The sequence below is a fragment of the Pteropus vampyrus genome, unplaced genomic scaffold, assembly GCF_000151845.1.
Source record: "Pteropus vampyrus isolate Shadow unplaced genomic scaffold, Pvam_2.0 Scaffold74, whole genome shotgun sequence".
NCBI classification, from domain to species: Eukaryota; Metazoa; Chordata; class Mammalia; order Chiroptera; family Pteropodidae; genus Pteropus; species Pteropus vampyrus.
In genome coordinates, this window is record NW_011888855.1 from 5,819,085 (window position 1) to 5,831,994 (window position 12,910).

Consider the following 12,910-nt stretch of genomic DNA (forward strand, 5'->3'; position numbering starts at 1 on the left):
TTCTCTGCCACCTCCAAGACAAAATGAGGGAGCGAAGTGCCTAGCCTTAGCCTTAGACTCAGACAGGCACCCCTGTGTTATAGCCATGCCTGACTCCCCAGTTCCTGTGGACCTTATAAGCAAGCCATGGTGCTCACACAGACTGTCAGCCCAAATATGAAGTGCTTAAGCAATGTGGTACTACATGGTCACGTTAAGTATATACATATCCTATGATGAGATTTCTGTGGTCAGTTGACTCCCTTTCTTATACTGACCAGGAGTGATGTTGCAAACAGTGGAAACCTGGTGGAAGCGAGAATAGGGGAATGTTTATTGGCAGGGCCCCTTTTACAGTTGTGCAGATAGTTCCCTGAGCAAGGCTACAAATGAGGGGGTGAGTAGAGGCTGAAACCCAGCCTGAGCTTCACCTCGTCAAGCCTTGTGCTTTGCTATAGAGCTATGACCTCCAAGAGGGAGAGGTGCCTTTTCTAATGTACATAGAGACACTGTATGGATGAGAGGTTGTCTACAGACATTGCCATATGGGTCCAAGATGGATCATACATGAGGCTGCTCCTGGCAGCATTGTTTTGGGTGGCGGGAAGTTGGAGGCACCGAAAGTGCCCACTCTCGGGAATGGGGAGGCCAAATGTGGTGGAAGCATGGGTGGGGTCTCTGTGGCAGTCAGAGATAGTGGACTGAACGTGCCTATTGTATATGGATAGATCTTTAAAAAGTATGGAGTGGAAAAAGTTAAGACACAGAACAAGATCTATAACAATGCTATTGATGTAAATGAAAATACACGCAAATGAGACACCACCACACATTCCACATGAACACATACAAGCCCCAAAATATCATTAAATATATTAGAATAGTTGTTTGTGTCAGGTGGGGGGGGCGGGGAGGAAGGATAGGAGTGAGGAGTGAAAATAGAAGGAAATGCCTACATACATAAACCAGAAGAGCTGCCTTGTATAGACCAATTAATTATAGTATAATGTGCCATGAACTAAAAAGTGTAATTTAATGTTCCATACCTGAGGCCTAATAAGTTAAAACAAAAATTAAGTGCCCTGTGCCTTGCTATTTGAGGCTTTCCTCCACTCAGCTGTTGACCACCAGCATGGCTTGATCAGTATGACCACAGCTTTTTAATAATCCCATTTACTGAGGCTTATATCTGGGCTTGTGTGAATTACCTTATAACATACCTGCTCTTATCAAACTCAGGGACGTCTGATACTATCCTGGCCTTAAATCTTTGGAAATTACCTTACTTTATCAATATTATTTTATTTTCTTGATACTGATAAACGTAAAGAAGTGCAAGCATTTACTTCCGTGGAGATTTAATCGAACTCTGAAAGCTATGATAATGAAGAATAGGGACTGCAAAGAAGAAAACTTTCAATTACGTTTGGCCTGGTTTCCTTTAAATCCTGCATCTGCTTTTTGCATCCAGCTGAGGCTGGCAGTAGATGGGTTAGACTGGGTCCTCGGTCATTGGGACAGATTGTCTTGGCTTCTTCAAAGATAGGTCTAGAACATTCTAGACCAATGCAATCAAAAGCATTGCACCATTTTAAAAATATATTGAGTAAACCTAGCACCATTTTGAGCTATTTCTTGGTCAACAGTGTGTGCAACTTAAACCAAAAAAAGACCTATTATTCTCCAAAGTAGCGTGTGTTCAGTAGGTATTCAATAAGTATAAGTTGGATTGAATGACCTTTTACCATCCAGTCAAGGACTCCTCTTCCCCATGTTGTGTCTTATGTATTTGAAAAGGTACCTCTTCTTCCTGGCAGCTCAGTCTCACAGTCAGGCACAAGTGTGGCAAGCAGAGCTAGGGTTCAGCCCCACTTATTCCTTGGTTGTTCAGGATACAATCTATACAACTGTAGAATGTGGCCCTGCAAACAAATAAATTCCCCCTTCTCTCTTCCATTAGGTTTCCATTGTTTGCAATATCTTTGATGGTTGGTGTAGGAAAGGCAGGCTTGATTCTCCAAATCAACAGAACACATCCAAAGTGACACTGTAATTTCTGAGATTAGGTCATAAAAATGATATAGCATCTACTTTGTTGGTTGGAACATTTGAACTTGGAACCCTATGCTGCCATGTAAGAAGTCTGACTATTCTGAGACGGCCACACTGTGAGAAAGCCATGCCACATGAAGAGGCTGCCATATGTAGGTGCTCTGGTCAGCAATCCTAGTATTTGAGTGCTCCAGACTCAGACACCAGACATGTGAGTAAACAGGCTTTTGATGCTTCTAGCTCTCAGTTGTGAAGTCATCACCAGACTTCGAATCTTCCCAGCTGAGGTTCCAGACAGTTTGGAGCAAAGAGAAGCCATCTCCATTGTACCCTTTCTGAATTCCTGACACACGGAATGCACAAACACATCAAATTGGTGGTGGTTTTATGCTACTAAGTTTGGAGTGGTTTGTTACACAGCAATAGTAACTAAAAGACCCGTTATCTTCAACAACACCAAAAAGTAGAGCAATAAAAAAGGAGGGGAAACTGTTATGTGCACACACACACACAGTAATTATGTGACATGATGCCGGTGGTAATCATTTTTCAACATATAAGTGTATCGAATCAACACAATTGTATCTCAGTACAGCTGTTTTGGGGGATGGGGTGATAGAGAATGATGGAGACCAGAACTGGTTCCTGTAACTCACTGCAAGGTCTCACATTGGATTTGGATTCTCAGGTGACCCTTCCTACCCTCCCTCCTACTAGATTCCAAGTCTAAGTTACGTCATGTTTGTTTATTTATGTGTTTTTTATTGGATTTAAAAGTATCTTTCTTCTGAAAGTCTCAAAGCTCCTAAAAAAATTTTCAAGGAGCAGCTACTTAGTAATGATCAAGAAGTTATTGTGAGTAATCAAGAAGAAATGATTGGAGCCTATGATTGAGTTGGCTCCTGGCAAGGTATTTGACAAAAGAGGAAACAAAGGCTAGACAAGGCCATGGGCAAGAGGGTGGGAACTTCATCTCATTCCAGAGCCCTCCAAAGAACAGAGCAGGAGAACTTGCATCCTCTAGATTTGAGGCATGCTTGCCTGCAAACAGGGAAAGGCACAGGTTCCTTTTAGATGTGGTAACACGTCAGAAGAGTGGCCAGATGCTCTAGCAAGCTAAATTTTTTAATTTCAACAACTGAACAAGAACCTATTCCTAGAGGAAATAGGAGCGCTAAGAGCCTGTCTAGGATTCCAGGAGCTCAGATTATCTGCTACGTCTATCCTGCTCAGCCCCTAGAGTGTGCGCTTGGTTCACTTTCATTTTCTTAACCACTTTTAGGGGGTTAGGGGAAGGGGAATCTTAAATGCTAAAGTCCATTTAGTAAAAAAAAAAAAAACCTTTCAAATAATCAAATAAATCTTGCCTGCTGTATCAAAGCCATATTTGCCAATTATCCACGCAAAACTACTATAAAAGGTTTCTCCTAAAGAAAACTTCCTGAAGGTATTGAACAAGGCTTGACAGAGAGGACAGAGATCACTGCAGATTCTGGTGAGTTCCTCAGGGCTCAGAGCCCAATAGCCAGCAGCTCCCCAACCCTTCTCAGCTGGGGCCCAGCATATGCATGAGAAAGTTTCCCTCTGTTGCCTCAGCCAACAGCTAGGGAATCCTAGCTCCACGTACCAGCCTCCTGAAGCAATGATGAATCTGCTCACTTCCTCCTTTATTTCCTAACCAAGAGCGTAGTCCTAGTTTCAGTGTGGAGGCCAGAAAGGGCTGATGACATCACAACTTCCCCATAGCGGTTTGCTCAGTCATCCTAGCAGGTTACTTAAGAGGTAAGCCACCCTCTCTAAACTTCCTTTTGAAAGTCCAAATGAGAGATTACAGTTTTTAAATAGGGCACTCAACCTATTCCTTAATTCCTATCAGACTAAAATTTTCAAAACAAACCTCCAAGGTACACATGTATGGGACTTGGGTGGAGGTGGGGAATTGGCTGGCAGTACGGAAACCTGGCTTCCAGTGTGAGCCCCACTGTATAACTGTATGACCTGCAGCAAGTCCCTGCATATGCAGGGCCTTTGGATAACCTTTAAAATGATACTATAACCTTTCTCAGAAACAACATTTTCTAGAAGTCTATGCGAAAAGAGGAGAAGGGGCTGAAACTTCTGTAGAAGATTCTGGCATCAATTTTACCTACTAAGAATTAGAGCAGTGTTGCAGCCACATCATTAAGACACAGACCCACCTGGGACAGGGCCACAGTCCCCACCACTTAGGAAGGAATTTTGAAACAACTACTGGGTCCCTGGAGAACATGGCTGCCCTTTCTATCCCCATTTCCCTCCTTTCCCTCTCCTTTCTACCCTGAGACTAGATTATTTGTTTTATAGGAAGAAAAAGTATGATGTATTCATTCCCCCTAGCTTTAGAGAGAATCACTGTTGGTGACTGAATTGAACTCAGATGTTTCTGACAAATAAACCATCTTTTCGAAAGCCTTTTGAAAAGTATTGGCTTATACTGTTTGATTTCTTATATTTGACGTTTTATTTTATCATTCTTGAGAAACCATAGTACTCAGGGCCACAAAGTCCTGCTATGATGAGATTACTCATCTAATGGGAGAGACAAACCGGAAGTGAAAAAGCTCTAGGATTACAGATAAAAGGCACAGACAAATGCATAGAAAATGAATCACAGCTCTACAGAGTTAGTGTAGGCTTGCAGACAGGTGATGGATGGACTGAATAGTGTGCTATGCATTAAGAAGAGAAATTACTAAAGGTGAAGGGATTAAGAAGTACAAATTGCCGGTTATAAAAATAGTCACAGGGATATGAAGTACAGTATAGGGAATATAGTCAATAGCATTGTAATAACTATGTATGGTTTCAGATGGGTACTAGACTTATCTAGGGAGTCACTTCATAAGGTATATAAATGTCTAACCACTATGTTGAACAAGTAAAACTAATACAATATTGCATGTCAACTGTAATAGAAAAATTTAAAAAAAAATTTAAGAGAACTTACGGGGCATGCACATTTTTCTAGAAACAATTCATCAGTATTTCTTCTTTTTTACTATAATACTCAACCCCAAATCTAAACATTGTTAATTCTGCCCTCTACCTAGGGTAATCATTTAAAAAGTATGTATAATTTCAAGCATATACAAAAGTAGGCCTCTGTAAAGCTAATAATGATTCACTAATTTATATAGCGAAGAGTATAATGATTCCCATATACTCATTATCCAACTTCAATAATCATCAACTCATGGCCATTATTATTTTATCTGCACCCCTACCAACTTTGCTATTTTGAAGCAAATCCTAGGCATCATATAATTTCACCTATATTCAATATATAGCTCTAAAAGATAAAAACTCTTTTAACACGATCACTCTCACACTTGAAATTCGTAATTTCATAATATCCAAGTGATCATGTTTTAGGCAACAGGTGAAAAATGTTGACTAGTGGGGAGATGGGAAGTACTGCCATTCCCACAGGCTCTGTGGTTAAATGGGTCATGTCTCTAGCTTTGCTCCTAAGACCCCAAAAAGTGATAAGATCTCACAGTCAACCTAACTTCTATTATTTGTTTATTCTGCACTCCCAGATGGGCAATCATAGGATGAAATCCCCCTGGGAGGAAATTAGAGAGACTACCTCCTTATGAGTGATTTCCTTTGGACACATAGAGACTCCATGTAATTAGCCGGTGTCATGGCGTCATGTCACATGTAGCCTCAGAGCTACACACGTAGCTCAGGAATGTGAGCGAGCAGTGTGGGCAAGGGAATTACTTGTAGATCCAGAGCACTGTGCAGAAGCAAGTCTCTGAGAGTTTTCCAGTGCCTAATTTTGTTGGTTCCTGTTTCTTTGGAAATATTTTAGGAATTTATTCAGCATGTAATACCATTTAGTGGCATCCATAAGTGTTAGAAGAGAAAATAGAGTCATTAAAAGAAAGGGCTTTCATTTTAAGGGATATATATATATTCTCTATATTCCTTTGTAATGATTGATTGATAAATGTTCTTTTAAGAATGTTACATAAACATGGGTTGGTTTATGCAGTTCCTAAAATTTATGTGCAAAAATTTCTCTAATCCTAATTCCTATTTTTAAAGCTTTCAAATAAAATGTTTTTGTAAAGCTAATGATTATTACCTAATTTATATTCTTCATGAGTCTCCATTTTTTAACATGCTTTTGTTCTTGTTTTTCTTAGAGTGAAACAATCCCAAACAGGCTTGCAGGAGGAGAGCACATATTCTCGGGTCTGCATGTGCCTTTTCACTCCGGCACTACTGCTGCAATCGCCCTCTAACTGGTTTTTATGCCTCTTATTCTGCCCCTTCCCATTGAGTTGTCTTCCTAAACCACATATCTAATCCTCCCACTTCACTAATAGGTATTTAACGCTTCCATCACCTTCTATAAACTCCCGATTCCTTAGTACAGCATTCTCAGTTCTCTGAGATCTGTCCCTGATTTGCTGGAACAACCTTATTTCCCACTGCACACCACTCTCCACTCTCCACATACTCTATTCTCCAGCCATCAACTAGTAAGTGCTTTTAGAACATGGTCCACGCTTTCCCAAACACTGAACTACTGAATTCACTTCCTAGAATAAGGGACAGTATAGTATACTCTTCATGTCAGACTGGATCGAATCTTGGCTCTGTCACCTACCAGCTGCCTGACTTAGATAAAATCACTTAATCTGCTTGAGCCACAAGTTTCTTCAGGTTCTAAAATGGGGATAATGATAGTACCTTTCTCATAGAGTTGCTAGGAGGATTCAATTGGATTAAGTATGTCAAATGCTTAGCACAGTGCCTGGCATATAATAAACGTCCAATATATGATAGCTCCTTTTTCAATCTGTTAAGGTTCTTCTGTCAAGAGACACCATCCCTTGAAGCCTTTTTAGTTCCCCCAGCTGAAAGTCATCTCTCCCTCCTCTAGGACCCCGCAGATCATTCATACCGCTTTCTCAGCACTACTGTCTGGCTTGTGTTACTATTATTTAGAGGCATATGTTCTCTGTTCCACTTTACTGAATCCCTGCCATGTACTATGCCATGGGGAATAAAAGATGAAGAAAACTTGGTTCTCTGCCATACAAGTGCTCACAAGCTAGTTAGCAAACAGACTTTGGCAACTCAAAAACAATTCGGCAATGTTTGTTGAATAAAGTTGTGGCTCATTATCATTATGATGATGTTCTATTTCCCTGAGGTTCTTTTTTACGGAACAATCTTGAAGTATGAGCTAGATTTTAGCCCGGGGACCATTTCCCCTACTACTAAACAGAATTTACCTCTTGAGAGCAAAACAATGAAATACAGTTGAACATAGATGACTTTAGAAGACTATCACGGGAAAAGTAACATCGGTAATGTTGTCGGATTTAAATGATACGATCAAACTATGACTTCCTCTGCTCCCAAAGTTTTTGCCAAAATAAATACACAGTGTTGGGCCTAAAATATAGCACAAAGCTAAAGTACTTCTAGCCTCCTTTTCCTGATGATGCAGCTGCGATGTGCATTCTTGGTGCATTTGTAATTCGAGGGTAGAATGGATGGTGAAGGCTGCATGTCCATGCTGCCTCCTCTAACCCTGCCTGTAGATAGTCAAGGCCATGAGGTCAGTGACCACTACTGGGGTTCGCTGCAGAAAGCTGGTCATCCTAAGTACTAAAGTCCTAACTCTGTCTTATACTAAATGATGCTTTAAGTCAGTACCAGGTTCCCAGTGTCAACAAGACTTCGAGTGAGACTGCTCGGGATCCTGCCTCACCCAAATACCAGAAGATAACACCTACAACACCTACTACAACAGGAAACAATGCAGCTAGACAACATATTTTGACCATGACCATGGGTACAGTCATCAAAATGGCTCCTTGTGTAATAATTGTTCTGAGTTGCCAAAGAAAGAGGGGTGATTTATTCTCCTGGGCAGAGCTGAGCTCCTCTTTTCTCTTGCTGCTCTTTAGTCCAGACTGGCTGACCACTGCGACCTTGGACTGGACTAGGCTGGTTTCCTCCCTCTATCTCCAGAGTTCTAGCTCTGTGGGTAACTGTGGAAGAGGAAACTTTACTCAAATATGGGTGGTTTTGTGTTTCTTAAACATATCCCCAAGCCAAATGTCTGGTCAAACAAGGGGCTTAAATATTTTAAGGACGGTTCATTCCCAGAAGGCTAAAAACATTATAAAATCCATAATTACATCTCACATTTTAATCACTGTATCAAAAAATCTATTTCCAGCATTTGTAAATATTCTTTATTTTTTTCTTTTCTTCACAGCTAAATATGTCATCTGGCATGTGACTAAGATTCCAGATGAGGCTAAAGAGTCACTGCTTTTAGTACCTTTAAGAACTGCATTTTGTGTAAATGGTATCACATTCATGAGAGCCATGCTTCTAAGATCACTAGCATTGGCAGCCTCATTTTTCCACTTCAAATAATTCTTATTTTTATAAAAAAAAAGTCAATCTTTCAAATTGTCACATAAGTGCCTCTGTGCCAACAACGAGAGCAACACTTTTAAGACTATACCATGGACCTGGCAGAGGATGCAAGACTGCAACAGCCCAAACAATGAATGAGAGCCTGGATATAATACAGGCTGACTAAGAAGGAATTGTAAGTACAGTGAGTACCAAATTTAAATGTGTGAGAGATGAGAGCTACTTGTTCTATTAAAACTACCTTTGCATAGCATCCTACAAGTTACAATCTGCTTCCATAAACATTATCTCATTTGGTCATCACCTCACTCTTTCTCATCCCACACCTTTCTTCAGTTTCAAGGAAGAAGAAGGATGGTAAGATGACAGAAATTAGTATTTGTTAGCATAAATTATTAGTTAATAAAGTATTATTTGTATCTTACTTGATACAATAAATATTGAATAACTGCATAACCATCTAATGATGTGTTAAGAAGAAAAGTATGTTATAGGAGCTCTTTACACAAGGTCTTTAAGGAGGACAAAAACCACATTATTACAGAGTTAAATGATTATCGGCGATGTACAAACCGGGCATCTGTGGAAATGGCTGCCGGTTTCCATAAGCCACCTGAAGAAGTCTAGTTCTCAGCCCATCAATGGAATGAGCAAGCTGCCCTTCACTCAGAGATCCCCACACATGTTTAACAGAACTCACTCAATGCCTTGCACAGAGTAGCACATCAGCAATTAAAAAAAATTTTAAATAGAGGCTTGGTTTAAACAGAATGTAAAAATATGAGAAACAGAAATTTGACCATTGATTGGATATTTGATACTAATAAACTTACTGTTATAAAGGCATATAGTTACGTCTTTATAAAAAGAGGCCTTAGCTTTTAGAAATATATATTGAAATATTTAGGAAAGGATTATATGATATCTGAGATTTGCTCCAAAATAATAAAGAGGAGAGACACAGAGTGAGGGAATAGATGAAACGAAATTGACCATGTGTTGATAATTGTTAAATCTGGGTGATAAGTACATGGGAAATCATTATGATATATTTGAAATTTCCTATAACAATATTCTTAGAGCATTGGAAACAAATTAAAACTAGATACAAAGAATCCTGCTGTATAAACAAGACAAACATAAAAAAAAAAAGTTTGGGGAAAAAGTTGCAGAAGGATATGTACAGAATTATATCATTTATATAAAATGCCAACATGCTAAACAATACAATACAATTAATACAATATAAACTTTTAGAGTACATACATAAAATTAAGAAGACAACCATAGGAATGACAGATACAAATTTCAGAACCATGGTTATTGGGGATGCAAGAAGGGAAATGTAAGTGGGGAGGGTTAGACAAGGGGCTTCAAATATTTTTGTAAAGTTTTACATGAGGTTGTGAACACAGAGGTGATTATTACTTTATTCTCTATATTTTTGTATTTCTGAACTATTTCACGATAAAAATACACATAAAATTAAAATGAAAAATAGAACAGAAAAAGTGGATAATCATCTGTGGGGATGTTCTGGAAGAGTCCTGCTCTTCTTGGATTGACTTTCAAGAACAATACTCATCTCCACCCCACCTTCAGCTGGTAAGAATTGTGGTTTTTGTTAAAATATTTTTTTATTATGAAAAATATCATATTGACAAAAATACAATTAGCATGTTTAAATAATAATAATAATAAAACAAATTCCCTGGAGCCAAAGTGATTCAAGAAACCTGACATTACTGGGTACACTCTCACTGATCACATTCCCAGCAGACAGAGCTGCTATCCTGAATTTTGTGTATATTTCTGGCCTTTCTTTATAATCTAATCAGATATAGTTTCACATGTTTTTATCTTGTATATGTGGAATCATAATGTGACTTGCATTTTTTGGTGAGATATGAGACTTATCAATATTAATGCATGTAGCTGCAGTTCATTTTCACTGTATATGTATCTATTAAGTATATTGTTATTTATTTATCCAGTCTGTTGTTGACAGGCTTTTGGATTGTTTCTAGTTTTTGTTATAAGAAACAACACTGCTAGAAACATCCATATACTTATCTCCTGAAGTCCACGTACAAGACTTCCTCTACTAGAGTAAACACCAAAGAGAGGAACAGTTGGGCACAGAGTGTGCCCATCTACAGCTTTACTAGATAATACCAGACTTTCCAAAGTGGTCGTCCCAATGAACACTCCCACCAGCAATGTATAAGAGATCCCTTGTTGTTTACAATTAGTTTTTGCCAATTGGGTGAGAGTGAAAACTGGAACCTGTTAATTTCCACTTCCCTGCTTACTAGTGAAGCTGAGGCTCTTATGTTATTGGCCATTCATCCTCTTGCTTTTGTGAAATATCTGATTCTGTACTTTGCTCATTTTGAGGAGATGCTATCTTTTTTCTTATTGATTTTGTTTTAGGAATTTACTATATATTCTAGATGTAATAATGTAAGTTATGTAAGTTCTCAGCTATGACTAGCCTTTTAACTTTTTAAAATGTGTTCTGTGATGAGGAGTACCCCTGAATTATAATATAGTTACATTTGTTTATAGTTTTCTTTTGTTTTTGATATCTTAAGAAATATATATCTACTTTAATGTCTGAAAGATATTAATCTAGATTCCCTTCTAAAAGTTTTAAAGATTTTCCAATTTAAGTCCTAAATACTTCAGGAATTATGTTTTGTGTTGGTATGAGGCAAGAATCATACTATGTGGATTACCAATTGTCCTAGTCCTGTTTATTTAGTAGTCTAGCCTTTCCTCACCATCATCAATACCACTCCTATCATATATTGTTTCTATATATGCATGGGATTATTTTTAGGTTTTTTTATCAGTACAAATGGTCTATTTTATACCCTTCCACCAATTCAGTGGTATCTTAATTACAAAATAAATTTGTAATTACAAAATAAATTTGTAATTAAGATGCCACTGAATTGGTGGAAGGGTATAAAATAGACCATTTGTACTGATTAGGCAAGCTTATAAACTTTTATAAAAAAAATCAACTTGTGGCTTTGTTCTCTATATTATCTTCTCTATTATATCTCAAATTTTTATTTCATTAATTTCTGTACTTATAGTTACTATTTCTTTCCATTTGATTTTATTCTGTTCTTTTAAAAATTTCTTCGGTTGGTATTAATTCATTAATTTTCAGAACTTCTCTTCTGATAGAAACATTTAAAGTTACCTATTTCCTTCTGATTATCACAAGTCTTTTAAAAATTTCTATAAAAATTATAACTCATATACAAAACTAGACAAATCATAAGAGTTCAATGAATTAACACAAAGTGAACAGGACATGGAACTCCCACGATGCAGGTCAAGAAATGGAACACTACTGGTACACCTGAAGCCCTCCTCAGGCCTCCCCAGCGACCATCTCCTGTTTCCCCGAAAGCAACCACTATCATGACCTCTATCACCACAGATTACTTTTACCTGTTTTTGAACATTATGAAAACAGAGTAATGTAGTATGTATTCTTTTGTGTTTGGTTTCATCTGTTCGTTATTATATTTGTGATATATATCTAAGTGGTAGCGTGTGGCTATAATTTGTTCACTTTTACTGCTATATAATATTTCATTATATGACTATACCAGAATTCATTTACCCATCCTGCTGGTGAACATTTGTTTGGTTTCCAGTTTGCAGCTATTGCAGATAATGTTGATATGAACATAGTTTTCCTTTATTTTGAAATAATTTCAAACTTGAGGGAAAGTTATTAGTATAAAGAACATGTTTTTCCTGAACCATTTGAAATTAAGTTGTTAGCATAATGCCCCAAATAACTTAGAATTTATACGTAATTACTACAAAGAATGGTATTTTCTTACTTAATATCAACACAATAATCAAAAGCAGGAAATTCACATTAATATATTACTACCATCTAATCCACGAACCTCATTCAAGTTTATTCAATTGTCCCAGTGTATCTTTCATAGCAAAACACTCCAGTCCAGGATCACATGTTTTATTTAGCTTTCACATCTCTCTTTCTCTTTCAATATGGAATAGTTAGTTCTTCAGTCTTTTCTTAACTTTCTTGGCCTTGGCCATTTTGAATAGTACAGGCTGGCTGTTTTGTATAGTGTCCAAAATTTTAGTTTTTCTAGTATTTCCTCATGTTTAGATTCAGGTCATGTATTTTTGTCGATAATGTCAAAGAAATAATGGTCTTCTCATTGCATCCTGTCAGGTGGTAAATTACATCAATCCACCCCATTACTAAGAATGTTCACTTTGACCAATTTACTAAGGTGTTTTGTAACAGGTTTCACCTCTGTAAAATTACTCTTTTCCCTTTGGAATTATTAAGCGTCTTGTGGGGAGACACTTTGACACTATGCAAACATCCTGTTAAGTTTTAGCATCCATCAGTGATTCTTGC